Source organism: Amblyraja radiata, chromosome 1 (genome assembly GCF_010909765.2).
Source record: "Amblyraja radiata isolate CabotCenter1 chromosome 1, sAmbRad1.1.pri, whole genome shotgun sequence".
In the NCBI taxonomy this organism is placed as follows: domain Eukaryota; kingdom Metazoa; phylum Chordata; class Chondrichthyes; order Rajiformes; family Rajidae; genus Amblyraja; species Amblyraja radiata.
The window spans coordinates 101,395,533-101,412,455 of record NC_045956.1 but is presented as its reverse complement, the minus strand read 5'-3'; the positions used below and the strand labels follow the sequence as shown (position 1 = coordinate 101,412,455).

At 42.1% G+C, this 16,923-nt stretch overlaps 1 protein-coding gene across 15 annotated transcripts in view; it reads left to right on the top strand.

The window, feature by feature from the left end:
- The window catches only part of rbm47 (RNA binding motif protein 47), a 219,612-nt gene that overhangs the window by 121,139 nt on the left and 81,550 nt on the right, over positions 1-16,923 (top strand). Inside the window, exon 1 of one of the 15 annotated variants that reach the window (XM_033027533.1) lies at positions 626-682. The exons of the other annotated variants lie outside the window; for them this stretch is intronic. The gene's annotated coding sequence lies outside the window, so the exon portion shown is untranslated. Of the gene's footprint in view, positions 1-625; positions 683-16,923 lie in introns of those variants that run through there. 15 annotated transcript variants of the gene reach the window in all.

The window sequence follows — 16,923 nt, the reverse complement described above, 5'->3', positions numbered from 1 at the left end:
AAATATTTAAATGATTCATTTGCTCTGGTTAATCTGCAAACAACAGTTGCTTTTGCCAAGTAAAAATGTAACGATGAAAGACTTTTTACTTTTTAATACCTCACCTGTTGAGAAGTGAATAATTTTCATAAGCGATGTTTAGTACTCACAGTGAGTTGGTAAAGAGAAAATGGCCCAAAATGTTTATCCTGTTTATGAAAGGCTCGGCACATTGTAAAGACTAAAATATCCTTGTATGTTCTAAATCATGGCACCATATGCTTGACTAACTGTATATATTAGTTATGGGTCTTCAATTTTGTTCTGTTTTTCTTAGTTTGTACAGTCCTTCATCTTGTAAGGCAGATTTGGTGATAAAATGTTCGTTAGCGTGTTTACACAGGTATTTTTAGATTGATTTTTTGGGGTTTTATTTTCCCATAAATATTTGACAAAACATTTTTCAATAGTGCAGTGCCTGGCAGCGCTATGTCAGCATACACCATGTTCATTTTTTTTCCCTTTCCCCTCTGAGTGTCTCTCTTTGTGCACCTTGCACTCGGTGGAGCTGTTTGCTCTGAGGGTGGGACAGGAGAGTTGTTTAGTGCCTGGTGAAATATTAACTAAAAGGCAATCAGCCATGAGTCTGAAGGGCATTCCATTGCCGTGCGGGTTTGTGAGAGGAGGATACACCTTGCTGAAGGTAAAGATTTTACTTCATTGCCAATGTGTGTTTCCTTCGTGTATTTCATCTAAAATCTGCAACTTTTAAAATGAGCTTCTTTAAAATGTGAAGTCGTGAGATTTCACAAAGGAAGTAGATAATATAGTCATGTTTAAGTGTTCATAATACATTGGTCATATTCTTGAATGTAATCAGCAGCAAAATGATTGGTTCACATTCTTCACAATGTAAATCACCAGACCACTAACTATTCATATTGAATACCCAGCAGCCAAATTTGAAAGATTCTTTCTGCAAAGTACTGTTCTGAAGCCATTAGCAAATTTTGTTGTGTTGGTAATTTTGGTGACTTTGAAAGATATAATTAAAATTAATCCTATTGTGCTGTGCTGACAGTCTGTGGAGATGAAGTTTCTTCCAGCTCAAGCAGCTTGTTTTTCATTTTTCTCAATTTTTTGCTGCCTTCACTTGAAGGAGCAGATTCATGGTCAAGTGATATCCCGCGGTTCCCAGCAGCACAGTTATGCAGCGGTTCTCAGTCCCTGAGCCTCCACAATATGTCGGCAGACCATTTGACAGTGAGGTATTGTGGAGTGGCTTAATCCATTCTCACCCAATTGTCCTCATTTGCTTTGTGCATTCATCAGAGGAGCAGTTCTACATAGATTCAAAGGCCAAAATTCTTTATTTTACTTTCCTCTGCTTCAACAGAGTACTAACTGACTGCACACCATGTGTGGGAAGGAACTGCAGATGCTTGTTTAAACCAAAGATAGGCACAAAAAGCTGGAGTACTTCAGAGGGTCAAGCAGCATCTCTGGAGAAAAGGAATAGGTGACTTTTCAGGTCACGCCCCAAGGCTCTATCGTCTGACTGCATACTATGTTTTCCTGGCTGACCAGTCAGCTAATTTAGCACAGGGGAGCATTGGGAACTTCCTGGTCTATGGGTCTTCAATTTTGTTCTGTTTTTTCTTAGTTTGTACAGTCCTTCATCATGTAAGGCAGATTGGATGATAAAATGCTTAAGTAGGCTAAGCTCAGCAAACCATGTATTAGGATAATATGTTAAATATTCTTATTTCTTTTAATGTATAGCGGCAGACACTGGAATATTATAAGAAAGATTGTTAGCAAAAGCAAGGATTAATGCCTGGAAGAGGAAACCAGAAGTTTAGATTGAACACATGTTCATTGTCTTCTTATGAATATTTGCCTTCTTTAAAGACCCAGTGAGCCTTGGTTCCCACACTAGCAGCAAAAATGAGATGAAAATCAATGAAATTAGAATATTAAATCCTAGAGTTGAATTACAAAATTGTTGCAGCAAGGAAAGACCCCATAACTCTGTAGAACAACCTGGTCTGTTCCACTTTCAGCAGAGCCATGGCAATTTTTGCCTTCAAATATTATAATAATCCAATCATCCATACTAAATGTATCTCTTAAGAAATACAAAGGGCAATATACTGGTGTCTGTAAGCAACTGTGATGGTCAAGGTTCAAATAATAATTGTAAACCATTTGAACTTTGTTCACAAAATTATCTAAAATCTTCAGTAAGATTACTGCCAAATAATCACACTAGATAAACATATAACTTTTATGCACCTTTTTGGTCCACGTTTTGATCTATTAAGCTTTCGGAGGGGTTACTTGACTCAATAATGGCTAAGGTGATTATTTCTCATTAGAATGAATAAGATTTCTCTTAAATCCTAAGTTTTGTCAAGAAAACTGTTTTGATATCTGTCTGCTTATAAAAATAAGTAAACAAGTACATACTATACAGAGAAAGATGGCTGCACACACACTCATGTTGGAATCAAAAACAGGAATGATTTATTTCCAAGTCAAAGGCCACTGACTCATTCACTGAGATGTGCGAGATTGAGTACAGCTCATACGCATAAATTACATGGATATTGTCACAAAAACTTCAGTTGTAATAGTGTCCATTTTTGGATGTAAGTGCAAGGTTGACTATTTGACCATCCCTCCCCTTCTTCTCTCCGCCCCCCCCCCCTTCCCCTCCCCCCCCCCTCCATGGAGGCTTTAAAGAGGTTTTTTTTTGATTTAGTAAAAAACCTATTATGTATCATAGAGCCATGTAACATTTAACAGCAGTTTTTAGATATTTATGATCTAATTATTAGCACGATGAGACGCCATCTTTCAAATCTCTGGTCCAGCACCATGTTCTCCAGAGATGTTGCCTGACTGTTGAGTTACTCCAGCACTTTGTGTCCTTTCCAGCACTATCACACCCTTCCTATAACTGCAGGCAGTGCTCCAGCTGAGGTCTGACCAATGTTTTATAGTTGGAGCTCTTGTGTTCAATGCCCCAACTAATGACAGTCAATATGCCTTCTTAACGACGTTCTCAACTTGCACTGCTACCTTCAAGAATCTTTGAATGCACACCAAGGTCTCTCTAATCTTTAATATTCCCCAGGATCTTACTATTCACAGTGTATGTGCTACCGCATCTCACAGGTGCATTAGGAATGCCACCCAAACTCTGTATTCATCTAATTTCCTTAACCTCGGAAGAGAAGGCAGAGTGGATAAGGGCATTTTTCTGCATTGCAATCTTCTTCAAAGTGCATGGACTCAAAGAGACTGCACTTGTTCTTACCGAGACATCCCAGGCAACTTTTAGCCAGGAGCAGCCTCTCTCTATACCCCCAGCAGGTTTCCATGCCGTCTGGCACAGAAAGCCTGCCTCCTGAGAGCACTGCTCTTCACCAGTCTGTGCAGCCTTTGACACACTTGGAACACCCTCCGATCCCTCCCAATCATTACGGCATTCAGTTATAACAATCTTCATCAGATAGAAGAGTACTGCATGTTTTGTGATATGTCCGTTTAGAAACCAGCTGTTGTGTTGGATGCTAAAATAGGAAATGCCTTGTTGAAACAAACATTGTTAGTTTCTCTGCAATGTTACTGAGAAAATCCAACCAGGTGAGTTTTTGAACTTTGCTAATGAGGTTTTGCTCTCTTTGTGACCTTCACAAACATTATTTCGATCAAACACATAAACTCATATCGGTTTTAATATCAACAAAATGGCATGGACCAATTTCAGGTGACTCATGTGAATTGAGCCCACTTGGAACTCCATCTATTTCATAGATAAATAGATACATAGACAATAGGTGCAGGAGCAGGCCATTCGGCCCTTTGAGCCAGCACCGCCATTCAATGTGATCATGGCTGATCATTCACATTCAGGACCTTGTTCCTGCCTTCTCCCCATACCGGTTTGATTCCACTAGCCCTAAGAGCTCTATCTAATTCTTTTTTTAATGCTTCCAGTGAATCTGCCTCCACTGCCATCTGAGGCAGAGAATTCCACAAATTCACAACTCTCTGTGTGAAAATGTTTTTTCTCATCTCAGTTCTAAATGGCCTGCCCCTTATTCTTAAAATGTGGCCCCTTGTTCTGGACTCCTCCAACATCAGGAATATGTTTCCTGCGTCTAGCGTGTCCAATCCCTTAATAATTTAATATGTTTCTATAAGATTGCCTCTCATCCTAAATTCCAGTGAATACAAGCCCAGTCGCTCCATTCTTTCATCATATTACAGTCCTGCCACCCCGGGAATTAACCTCGTGAACCTACGCTGCATTGTCTCAATAGCCAGAATGTCCTTCCCAAATTAGGAGACCAAAACTGCACACACTACTCCAGGAGAGTTCTCACCAGGGCCCTGTACAACTGCAGAAGAACCTCTTTGCTCCAAATTCAACTCCTCTCTTTATGAAGGCCAACATGCCATTAGCTTTCTTCACGGCCTGTTGTATCTGCATGCATACTTTCAGTGATTGATGCACTAGGACATCCACGTCTCGTTGTATTTCCCCTTTTCCTAACCTGGCACCATCCAGATAATAATCTGCCTTCCCGTTCTTGCCTCCAAAGTGGATAACCTCACATTTATCCACATTATACTGCATCTGCCATGCATCTGCCCACTCACCCAACCTGTCCAAGTCGCTCTGCATCCTCATAGCATCCTCTTCACAGTTCACACTGCCACCCAGCTATGTGTCATCTGCAAATTTGCTAATGTTACTTTTAATTCCTTCATCTAAATCATTAATGTATAAATAGCTGAGGTCCCAGCACCGAGCCATGCGGTACCCCACTAGTCACTGCCTGTCATTCTGAAAGGGACCCATTAATCCCTACTCTTTGTTTCCTGTCTGCCAACCAATTTTCTATCCATGTCAATACCCTACCCCCAACACTATGTGCCCTAATTTTGCCCACTAATTTCCTGTGGTACCTTATCAAAGGCTTTCTGAAAGTCCAGGTACACTACATCCACTGGATCTCCCTTGTCCATTTTAATTGTTACATCCTCAAAAATTCCAGAAGATTTGTCAAGCATGATTTCCCCTTCGTAAATACATGCTGACTTGGACTGATCCTGTTAAGGGCCTGTACCACTTGGGCGACCTAATCTGCGAGTTCTGGCGAGTTTGCACAAGGTCGTAGAAGGTCTTTGTAACTCTCCTTCATGCTCGAGAGTAGTCCCTGTGTTATCGAGGCCTCAGCTAAGTCGCGGCGTATTTTTCAACATGTTCAAAAATGCCCGCGTGTAAAAAAAGATCGCCATGGAAAAAATCAATACTATTTTACTCATAGGTTTAGTCGTAGTAGGTGGTAGTAGGTCGGCATGTTAGTCATAGGTAATCGAGGGTAGTCGAAGGTAGTCGTAGATAGTCTTCATCATAGTTGAAGAGAGGTCGAAGGAGATCGAAGGAGGTCGTCTTCACTCTCCACTATTCGGTGTCCAATTATCCCGAAGTTAGTCGTAGCTAGTCATAGCTAGTCGTAGCTAGTCTTCAACATAGTCGAAAAAGGTTGAAGGAGGTCTTCAACATGACATTTTTTCAAACCCTCCTAAACTCGCCAATTAGGTCGCCCAAGTGGGACAGCCCTTTTACTGCTATTTTATCACTATTATATCTTTGATAATCGACTCCGGCATCTTCCCCAATACCAATGTCAGGCTATTAATTCAGGCAATTGCATCAGGCAATGTCATGTGTATTAATTCCCTGCTTTCTCTCTCCCTCCTTTCATGAAAAGTGGGATAACATTAGCTATCCTCCAATCCACAGGAACTGATCCAGAATCTATAGAACATTGGAAAATGATCACCAATGCGTCCACGATTTATAGAGCCACTTCCTTGAGTACCTTGGGATGCAGACCACCATTTATCAGCGTTCAGTCCCATCAGTCTACCCAACACCATTTCCTGCCTAATGCGAATTTCCTTCAGTTCCTCCATCACCTTAGATCCTCCGTCCCCTTGTACATCTGGGAGATTGTTTGTCTTCCTTAGTGAAGGCAGAACCTGTTCAACTCGTTTGCCATTTCCTTGTTCCCTCCTAATGGTTCCTTTACCTTGAGTTCCCTTATCAAATCCAGTTCATTACACAACACTAAATTCAGAATTGCCCTCTCCCTGGTAGGCTCCAGTACAAGCTGCTCCAAGAATCCATCTCTGAGGCATTCTACAAACTCCCTTTCTTGGGGTCCAGTACCAACCTGATTTTCCCAGTCTACCTGCATGTTGAAATCTCCCATAACCACCGGAGCATTACCTTTGTTACATGCCAATTTTAACTCCTGATGCAACTTGCACCCTATCTCCAGGCTACTGTTTGGGGCCCTGTAGTTAACTCCCATTAGGGTCTTTTTACCCTTACAACTTCTCAGTTTTATCCACAATTACTCTACATCTCCTGATTCTATGTCACCCCTCGCAAGGGATTGAATTTCAATCCTTACCAACAGAGCCACCCCAGCACCTTTGCCCACCTGTCTGTCTTTTCGATAGGAAATATATCCCTGAATATTCAGTTCCCAGCTCCAATTCTCTTGCAGCCATGTCTCTGTAATTCCCATAACATCATACTCACCAGTTTCTAACTGAGCCTCAAGCTCATCCACTTTGTTTCTTATACCGGGCATTCATATGCAACACTTTTAATTTGGTATTCACCTCCCGTCTCACACCGGTTCCTATTTCACCTGACCTTACTCTAATTTAATTTCTCGATTTAAAGTTTTGCAAAGATCACTAACGGAAGCAAGGGATATGGGGAGAATGCAAGAACGGGGTACTGATTTTGGATGATCAGCCATGATCATATTGAATGGCGGTGCTGGCTCGAAGGGCCGAATGGCCTACTCCTGCAGTTATCTTCTATGTTTCTATTGTCCTAACCTTCCAAAGTTTTAGCTAGCAGATCTACAGCCTATCCATAATTTGTCCTTGACCAGTTCTTTGCTTTGACCTGTTAATTTTATGCTTCCTGCTGTAACGTGAATCAATATGTTTCATAAAATTACCTGAAGTTCCTGTTCATGAGGTTGTGTCAAATGGAATGTGTTTTGCAGTTACATTGGACTTGACCTGCAACAACCATCAAGGGCTTTTTGTTTTCTCACTCTTCAACTATACAGTGTCAGAACAGAAATTTCATTATTTTACTTTAATTGGTGTGGCTCATTGGCGCAGCGGTAGAGTTGCTGCCTTACAGCGCCAAAGACCCGGGTTCGATCCTGACTACGGGTGCTATCTGTACGGAGTTTGTACGTTCTCCCCGAGACCTGCGTGGTTTTTCTCTGGGATCTCCGGTTTCTTCCCACACTCCAAATATGAACAGGTTTTTAGGTAAATTGGCTTGGTATAACTGTAAACTGTCCATCGTGTATAGGGTAGTGTTAATGTGCGGGGATTGTTGGTCGGCGCAGACTCAGTAGGCCGAAGGGCCTGTTTCCGTGCTGTATCTCTAATCTAAACTAAACTAAGCTTGCACAGAAATTAATGCTTGAGACATAGAATCTTCATAACACATGCCTTTCAAGATAACAGATTTGGCATAGATTATGCATGAATCTGGAGTATATTCAAGGCTTTCACCAGGACTAGGAAGGGCAGCACAGTGTTGCAGCTGGTAGAGATGCTGCTTCACAGCAGAAGATACCTGTTTGATCCTGACCTCAGGTGTTGGCTGTGTGGAGTTTGCATGTTGTCCCTGTGACCCGGTGGGTTTCTTCCAAGTGCGCCGGTTTCCTCCCACATCTCAAAGACAAGCGGGCATCTACCAAACCAACAGATGCTCACCAATCTAACACCTTATTATTCATAGAGCAATAAGGCGTGGTAACAGACCCTTTGGCCAACTTGGGTTAAGTGGAGTGTTCATGGATGCTCTTGGAATCTTTAGAAAGAAAATGGATCCAAAACTATCCTACAAGTATAATTGATATGGGTGCCAACTGCCATATACATTGGAGTATGTTACAAGTTTATTGTAGTAGTTTGAATTACATTTATTAGATTGTTATTAGTTCGCAAAGCCCATATTTAAGGCTTTACAATGGACAATAGACAATAGGTGCAGGAGTAGGCCATTTGGCCCTTCGAGCCAGCACCGCCATTCACTGTGATCATGGCTGATCATCCCCAATCAGTACCCAGTTCCTGCCTTCTCCCCATACCCCTTGACTCTGCTATCTTTAAGACCTCTATCTAACTCTCTCATGAAAGCATCCAGAGAACCGGCCTCCACTGCCCTCTGAGGCAGAGAATTCCACAGATTCACAACTCTCTGGGTGAGAAAGTTTTTCCTCATCTCCGTTTTAAATGGCCTATCCCTTATTCTTAAACGGTGTCCCCTGGTTCTGCGCTCCCCCAACATCGGGAACATGTTTCCTGCCTCTAGCGTGTCCAAATCCATTAATAATCATATATATTTCAATAAGATCCCCTCCCATCCTAAATTCCAGAGTATACAAGCCCAGTCGCTCCATTCCTTCAACATATCACAGTCCCGTCAACCCAGGAATTAACCTTGTAAACCTATGCTGCACTCCCTCAAGAATGTCCTTCCTCAAATTTGGGGACCAAAACTGCACACAATATTCCCGGTGTGAATAATCAAAAATCATATATTCTAAATTGGCACATAACATTTCATCTATATTTTGGATATGTGTCACGTTAGTACTGCTGATGCAACTTATTTCTTCTCAACACTGTCAGCTTCCTCTCCTGGATACTTTGTAATATCTTTATTGCCAACAATCCCCAGCCAGCATTGCACTTCGCTTTTGAAATATATAAACTGTCTATATAAAGGAAAGCTTTCTCAATGTTTATTCTTTGTAGAATTTAATCCGAGTATCATAAATTCATGTTCATAAATTCTAGGAGCAGAATTAGGCCATTCAGCTCATTATGTCCACTCCGCCATTCAATCATGGCTGATCTATCTTTCCCTCTCAACCTCGTTCTCCTGCCTTCTCCCCATAACCCCTGACACCCTTACTATCCTTTGAAAGTTAAAAAGACTGCAGATTCTGGAAATCTAATGTGAAAACAGAAATAGGTAGCAGGTCAGACCTCATTTGTGGGAAGAGAAACAGAGCTGATGTTTTACGTCTCCTCTCACAGGTGTGACCTGACTGGCTGAGTACTTCCAGCATTTTTAATTTTTATTCAACCAACCTTACTTTCCTAATTTCTTTAGTTTTTTGTTTCTATTTCGTAACCATTCTTCCCTTTCAAGATTTCTTTAGATTTATATTTTGAGTCACTTTGGTTCCCCTGTCCTGAAAATACATAAAATGGGTAATTATTTTCAGTACTTCCTGTATGACTTAAAATAACTCTTCCTGTGAAACAGCCAGAGTCAAATGGGACTGACAGTGACATGTCATGTGATGTTAGGTGGCCAATTGCATCACAGGGAACATGGGATGAAGAATATCCTCTTAGTCTCTGAAACAGCATTTTTCCTTTAGATGCTGTCAGAGGCCGTTCCACTACTTTTATTCCTACAAGTCGTCAGACATTGGTTTATGGATTTTAAATTCAGTGGGGGTTCAAGCAGACTTTCGTATTGGCCAATGAATGGAAAGAAAATATTGTAGCTATCGTAGGCATATTATGTTAACATAAAATCAGTCTGCCCAGTGGTCGCCTAACCACCAATCCTGAGAGGTTGGAATGAGGTCTTCTTCACATGGAGATGGACTGTTTCTGTGGAAAGAAGAGTTGCACTGTTTCTATTCCTGATCCTGCAAAAAAAAAACATTGAAAATGTCAACTGTACTCCTGGATAAATCTAGGTGAGCATTTTGTCCAGGTTGGACTTCTGGTGTAAGCAGAGTGCAAGGCATAATGGAGCTAATTTAACATGGACGGCAACTCAATTGCAGTGGGTGGGGTGTAAATTAGTCTAAGCTCTAGATTAGGCTGATTGCTGAGCTCAGAGTTCCAGGCCAACAATACACTTGCAGCGTTGCTTCTACGTGTAACCATTGCCCAACAAGGAAGTAGCTCCGTGAACTTTGCACTGACTTTGCAGTCATGTGGATTGTGATTTACAACGCGAGAATGATTGCTGATGCATTACAGCAACAACTCTTTGGAAGAGTGTGTTGGAACTGACAATGATCTATCACTTTGGAAGATTTTCTCTGCTGCCCATATCCTTCATTATGGTTCATCCATACCACTGTTCCCATTGACCTAGTCTGGCTGTGTCCTGACAACATCTCAATTTTAACATTTTCATCATTGTTTTGAATCTTGTTCTTTATCTCTGTCCCTCCCTGTATTTGTTTAGCAACCACACCTTCCACAGCCTAGCCTGAAAGTCTGCAGTTCTCTTCTTAAATCTCCCCATCTTCCGGAAACTATGCACTGGTACATAATTTCCTGAAAGTGGTGTTGCAAGTAGATAGGGTGATGCCAAAGGTTTTGGCATCTTGTCTTTGATCAGCCAGGGAATTGAGTATAGAGATTGGGACTGTTGGAACATTATGTTACAGATGCTAATGAGGCTGCACTTGGACTATTTTGTTCAACCTTGTCACTCTACTATAGGAAAGATGCTATTAAGCTGGAAAAGGCAGAGGACATTTACAAGGATGTTGCCAGGACTCGAGGGCCTGTGTTATAGGGAGAGAGTAAGCAGGCTAGGACTTTATTCCTTGGCGTGTAGGTGGCCGAGGAGTGATATTAAAGTAGTGTAAACATTCATGACAGGATAAGATAGGGCAAATGCACAAAGTACTTTCCTTGCATAGGGGAATAAAAAACCAGTGTACATATATTTAACACGAACGAGCATGATTTAATAGGAACCTGTAGATGGGGGTAGCAACATTTTCACACTGAGGGTGGAGTGTATATAAAAATGTTGTCAGAGAAGTAATCGAGGTAGATAAAACTGCAATATTTAAAAATAACATTTGAACAGATATAGTAATGGGCCTGTCCCACAGGCGACTTTTTAGGCGACTGCAGGAGACTATGCAGTCGCCACATGTTCGCGGGTGGTTGCCGGGGAGTCGCCTTCATGGTCGTGAGGAGTTCCCGCATTCTGGGAACTAGTCACGGCCTCATTATGGTCACCGCAAATTGTTCAGCATGTTGAAAAATTAGCGGCGACTAGAATGAAGCCGCCATGGAGAGTAGCGTGAATTCTCGTGGCGTAGGTGGGCCGCCAGGAGGTCCTAGTGGGTCGCCAGGAGGTCGTAGGTTCTCATAGGTTGTAGCTGGTGCTGACCGGTGAATTTCATTGGCTCATTGGGAAAAACAAAGGTAAGCAGTAGGTTTCAGAATCAAGGATAACCGATCGGCAATGTTAAATGTCCGCCGAGCTTCACATGTATCTCTGGCTTCGCCAACCTTCCTGTTCATCGTGGTGTGTGTCTGTATCACCTTAGCTTTGCACCATGTGAATTTCACTCAGACAGCGCTCCCCCCGCTTGCCCTGTCCCCCGCCTGCATAACGGGCTGGTGAAGGAAGCGATGTGTGTGTGTGTTCCAATCTGACAGTCGCCGTTCCAACTTGACCGTCGCTGACAGTCACCTGAAAAATCGTCTAAGTGGGACAGGCCCATTAAGGTTTAAAAGGATATGGGCCAAACGCAGGTAAATGGGACAAGCTTAGATGAGGCATCCCAGTCAGAATGGGCAATTTGGGCTGGATGGACTGTGATATTTGACCATCTTTTTTTAAATCAAAACCTACCTCGTGAACTATGTTTTTGTCTAATAATTTCATTAGTGCCTTAGTGTCAAATTTTGTTTGTTGATTGCACCTTGGAACATTTTATTACATCAAAGGAACAATATAAATGCAAGTTGGTGTTGTTGTAGTGAACATGTAAGCAAGTTTTTTTTTAGTTTACTGTGCTTTGCACACGAAGGAAATCTTTGCCCGCCCTATTTATATAGCAGTGTACTTTGACATGAATTGTGGAACATCGTTCATGATGCAATCAGTGATAAGTCACTTTAATCTTCGCTGCAGTTACTTATTACCACCCTGATCACTGAAAGGTTCACCAGCTCCAATGCGTGCGTGCGTGTGTGTGTGTGAGCGCGCGCGTGCACACTAAGCATGATTGATCCCATGTGGATCAATGGTCACAAACACAAACCCTTAAACTTAGTCACATTGAGGGACTTGTCAAACGTTTTCTGATATATTCTTAACAGCAGTAGGGCCAAGGACTCTTCCATTGTAGCTCCCTGGATGGCATCAGGAATGGTAACCCTGGCTGCATTGGTTTAAGGACTTACCGTAGGCGGTGCCCCTCATATTATTCCTACTGAAACCTGGTTCATGCTGGCCGACGATCAAAACTCAATTAAGAGAATCTCCCTACGTTCTTAATATCAAATAATCTATCTCACACTTCTATAACTGAACTTGCTGACTTTAAGAACATTCACCACCTTTTGGGTGAAGCAATTTCTATCTTAAATTACCTACCCTTCTCCTTGAAAGAGTGATCCTTGGTTCTTGACTGCATGCAGCCAGTTGAGCCCTACAATCATTTTGAGTTCCAATGAGCTGTGACTCTAGGTCGGCAGTTATGTGACAACAGGATGTTCCACTGGGATGACTCGGCTTAGGGGTTATGAGGGAAAGGTCAAGACCATTCTTGCTTATTTTGCAATCCTTGAAGTAAAAGCCAACGATTACAGGGCTGTTTTTTTGTGTGGATTTCCTTTCTTGTTACCTAACTTTATCTAAGAGACACAGAGAATAAACAGAATAAACATGAGGAACAGCAATGGGAGTAGGCAATCAGCCCCTCAACCCTTCTGCTATTTATTAAGCTTATGGATAATGTTGGTCTCAACATCATGTTCCTGCTCTCTCCACATATCTCAATTCCTTATAGTTCAGTCTTCACTTTGAATATATTCAATAATTAAGTTTCTACAGCTATCTGGTCAGAGAATTTGCATGGTTTCCTCCCACACTCCAAGGACGTACAGGTTTGTAGGTTAATTGGCTTTGGTAAAATGATGAATTGTCCTTGGTGTGTAAGATAGTGCTGGTATTGCGGTGATCGTCGATTGGCGAACCAAAGGGCTTGTTTCTGCGCTGTATCGCTAAAGTCTAAAGTAAAGAATTCCAGAGAGTTCATGACTCTCTGAGAGAAGTAACTTTACTATCTGAGACATTATCCTCTGGTTCTGGACAAGTCCATGAGGAGAAGCATCCTCTCAGCATCCAATTCCCCTTTGAATCTTCGATGTTTTAATAAGATAATCTCTCATTCTGCTAAATTCCAATGATCAGACCCCAATCTATTCAACCCTACTTCATTAGTAAGCTTTTTAGTCCCTGAAATCAATCCTCTGCATTACCTCCACTGCAAGTAGTGCCATCTTTAAATATGGAAGCCAAAACTGTACCCAATGCACCAAATGCTTCGGTCTACCTATTATATTTACGTGTAGTATTATCTGATGTGATTGCACAGCATGCAATACAAAGCCTTTTACTGTACCTTAGTACTCATGACAATAATAAATATAAACCTAGGTGCGGCCTGACCAGCAGCTTGTAAATCTGCATCAAATGCCCCTCCCTTCAGACGCCAAACCCTGGCAATAAAGGCCACGTTCCATTAACATCCATAATTAGTTCTGTACCAGCAGGCTGATCTTTTGTGCTTCATGTACCAGAGCCCCTCGGTCTGGTTATGCCACCAAAAGTCTCGCTCTTTCAATAATAATTTGCTCATTCCCTTTTCTTTCCAAAGTTGTTCACATTTTAGAGTCTCAGGGATGACATCTCCAGAACTCTGAGCTGTATAGTGTATATGGTATGGACAGAAGTTACATTTAGTTCATTTAGTTTAGTGACACAGCATGGAAATGGGCCCTTCGGCCCACCGGGTCCATGCTGATCCATTCACACTAATTCTATGTTATCTCACTTTCTCAGCCACTCCCTACACACCAAGAGCAATTTTTAGAGGCCAAATCATCGACAAACCTGCACGTCTTTGGGATGTGGAAAGAAACCGGAGCACTGGGTGGAAATCCATGTGGTCACAGGGAGAATGTGCAAACTCCACATAGACAGCACCCGAGGTCAGGATCAAACCCGGGTCTTTGGCGCTGTAAGACAGCAGCTCTACCAGCTATGCCATTGTGCCACCCTTTTCTGAACCTATCATGCTCAGATATATTACCCTCCTAATCATGCACACCAATTTTCTTTAATTATATCTTATCAATTTAAATGATCTTTGAAAATCCACATACATTATAGCCATCTGTTCCCCCTTTATCTGCTTTTCAAGTTACAATGCAAAATGCATGACACACTTATCAAACAACATTTGCCTTGTTTTGAATGAGGGGCAAGAACATTATAACACAGTCGCACAATATTGAGTCGTCTGTCACACACCTAAGTGGCTGGCTCAGAGGGTGTGTTACAGCAAGCCAGATGAACAATAGCTAACAAAACTCCTGGAAAGAAGTCGAGAACAGTTTCATGCATTCAGTTCAAATAAAATAATTGATTCTATGTTTAACTGGCCACAAGCAATAAAAGGTTAACCTACCGAAACTCCCGGAGATAATATTCGTTGATAGTCCCACCCAACTGCTGACACGTTTCACTTAGTCACACATTCTTTACAAAAACTAGGTACATCTGTTTCTTGGCATTAAGCCACTTTCTGGAATTTTCTTTGCAGATTTGTACCAGTCAGCCTTTTCTTCAGATTATCTTGTCAATTTTAACCTGAAAATGGACAAATAGTTGATGAATATCATTCAGAATTTCTTCCCAGTGGTGGGGAGGCCTCCTTCCGCCGTCTGAAGCAGCTGCACCATAGATCCTATAGCTACAGGATCTTTGAGCTGCACCGCTCGGCCCCGCACCTTGCTGTTGGCTGGCGGAGGAGGGAGGCGGTGGCGAGGAGATCCCAACCGCCTCCCCCTTTGGCGGCGGCACTTGGCGGTGGACAGGGACGGCCAAGGCAGCGGGGCGATGTTGTCCGAGGAGCTCTGACCTTCCTTCCTCCCCGCCTCCCCCTCTCTCTCTCTCTCTTGTACACCCCCCCCCTCCACCCCGCTTATCCTGGGACCCCTCCTCTACATCCCGCACTGATCCCCATTCCCACCACTATTCAGTTCTCACTGATATCCCCTGTGCTCCCCTCCCCATCTACCCCCCCCCACCCCATCTATTCATCCTGAGCTGATCACCCAATCCACCTCACATTGACTTACTGTACATACACACCTTCCCATCCACCCTGCACTTCATCCTGCACTTCATCCTGCACTTCATCCTGTACTGATCCACCCATTCATCCTGTGCTGATCCCCCCCCATCCATCCTGTACTGATCCCCCCCATTCAAGAAGAATGGGGGGAGCATCTGAAGAAATGTCTCGACCCGAAACGTTGCCTATTTCCTTCGCTCCATAAATGCTGCCTCACCCGCTGAGTTTCTCCAGCATTTTTGTCTACTGCCATCCATCCCGTACTGATCCCCCCCATTCAACACCACTGACACCCCCCGTGCTCTCCCCTCACAATTTTACCTACTCCAACCAACACGTACTAATTCACATGCCTCAATCCATCCATTCCGCACCGATTGCCTTCAAAACCCCCTCCCTCCCCCCCCCCCCCCCTTTTATCCACCCCGAACTGATTCACACACCCCACCCTCCCTGACCCTATTGTGCTGTAAATGTCTTCAGAGCGAACATTGACTATGTTTGATAACGGAATGCAATCAAATGTGTTTTAATTCCCAATGTTATTATTTGTTTTAGTCCATAAAGATGGATTAATTAAATTGTGAACCAGTGAAACATTAAAACCGCAGTGTTCGATTGTCACTGATACCGTTGCCATGTTATTACAGAATTTATTTTAACGGCAAATCAATGCTCTTAATATGGAGTATCAGTACTGTAGTTATTTAATGAGCAACATTCACAGCTATACGTTGGATTTATCCAGGTTTTACTTCTACAGTCGGTCATATACATCACAAATTTGGTCAGGAGATATTTCAGTTGAAATTCTAACGTTAATTCTGAAGTGTGAATGATGGAACAGGGTTTATCAATATTATTTTAAATCTGGTGCGTACAAACAGGCTGTTCACAACATGTACATCGAATCTGAATGTCCGATAATGTGGCGTTTTGACACCTTTAAACATATTACCAAAAGAACATTTGCTGCAGTTATGTCCTTTGGCCATCTCTTGTCAGTTAATGTAATGTTTAAACTGTCGGATGGATATAGTCTGTTTTAACAGCTATTATCATAAAATGCCTTTAGAAATTTCCTTGCAACCTGTATATTTTGTTATGGATAAATTATGTGGGAAGAGAGAGTGTTTCTGTGCCAATAGCAATAACGACCCATGCTATGGCCATGTCATGGTAATTTTCGGTCCTTCACAGAAAACATGTTTGCATCAATCTGTAGTGTGCATGGTTAGCATATATGTTACCATGGTCCAGGATTTATTGACACAGGTTGATCATATGCTGAATAATCCAACCACATTTTTGTTTGGAAGTGGAAAGAACTAATAGATATTGCATTAATTGCAATGTGTAAAAAGAGTTAAGATACTGCATTATTATTTTGCTGCATGTCATTGTTGTAAATATCATGTCTTGATTGGTGAATATGTTTAGTTTGTGACTTTATTTGAAACAGAAATAATATGTGAATGCTTCATTGAGCATAATTCCGACTGGTGTCTTTTTTTAACTAATTTTACACATTTCTAATACAAGTTATCAATAAAAAAAAGTACTACAGGACTAAATATAATGGAATTGATTTTCCCTTTCCCATTTTACATTCTAAACAGACTACGCACTTCGTCCGAGCACATTATCGCACGTGTCATGCAAGCCGTCT